This window comes from Fragaria vesca, linkage group LG6 (genome assembly GCF_000184155.1).
Source record: "Fragaria vesca subsp. vesca linkage group LG6, FraVesHawaii_1.0, whole genome shotgun sequence".
Classification (NCBI taxonomy): domain Eukaryota; kingdom Viridiplantae; phylum Streptophyta; class Magnoliopsida; order Rosales; family Rosaceae; genus Fragaria; species Fragaria vesca.
This window is the reverse complement of record NC_020496.1, coordinates 15,864,714-15,865,861: the sequence shown is the minus strand read 5'-3', so window position 1 is coordinate 15,865,861 and position 1,148 is coordinate 15,864,714.

Sequence of the window (1,148 nt, the reverse complement as noted above, 5' to 3'; positions counted from 1 at the left end):
AGAAACCTTTTTACCTCTGTTGATATATGCATAAGTCCTAAGAAGAGAAGAAGAAAATCACCAAATATTTTGATAAGAACGTCTGAAATAGTCCATTTCCAAGCCCATGCTTTCTACATAAGCAAAAGAACCTGATCAAAAACCTATCAGAAAAATAGCACATTGCACTATTTCATTCATATATCAACAACACAAAAATGTTCCTATCAACTGCCATCAGAATCTAGATATCAAGGCTTCCAGGAGAGTTCAAATGGCCTGCTTTCAATTTCAAAATGATTAGGACACAGAGGAAATCTTTCAGTTACAGTAAAATCAATGAAACTCGGGGAGCTAAGCTCTTTGCTTAACATATGATCCTAACATTTACAGTCCAAGGTTTCTCTCCTCACATGCAATCAATACATGAAATATATTAATTAGTATATATACGCACTGATTCACAGGCCACATGTGAATATGGCACGCATTGTTCCTATATTAATCAATTTTTCCCCCGAACATACATTGTTGAAAGAGTTTGAACATCATTTGGGTGTTAATGTTACGTGCAACACATAATACTGATTCAAGATGAAGGATCTAGCTAGGCTTGTATGCCTTTGTTATTTCCTTACAGCTTTCATGATGAAAATATGTAGTACACTTGGGGAAGACCAATGCGAAGACCAACGCGAAGACCAACATCTGGACATCTTAGCAATGAAATGACTGTAAAGATTAACACTAAAACAAAGCAAATAATAATAAATAAATAAAAGATTAACACTAAAATGTTTAAAGTAAATTTCATATTTTATTTTCAAGTTGTTGGAGTGACTATTTTGCGATTTCACAACATGCATTTAGGGGAATCAATGAACAACAAACAATACATGAATGCGTACAAACAAAGAAACCATGTTCGAATTTTTCTGCTATGCAGCAATTATCACCAGGATAACCCAATAACGAAATTTGCAAACCCCACTAAGAACAAAAGAAGATCATTGTCCATTGGCATGCAGTCCCCGGAGCTAGTTCACTTCAATCGCCCACCTTTACCAAAATCCAAACAAATCAACACAAAACAGAGAGAAAATCAATCGCAAAAAAGTTTTGGGCGTTTGATTTTGAAGAAATATTTTGATAAAGTGAAGTAGATACCT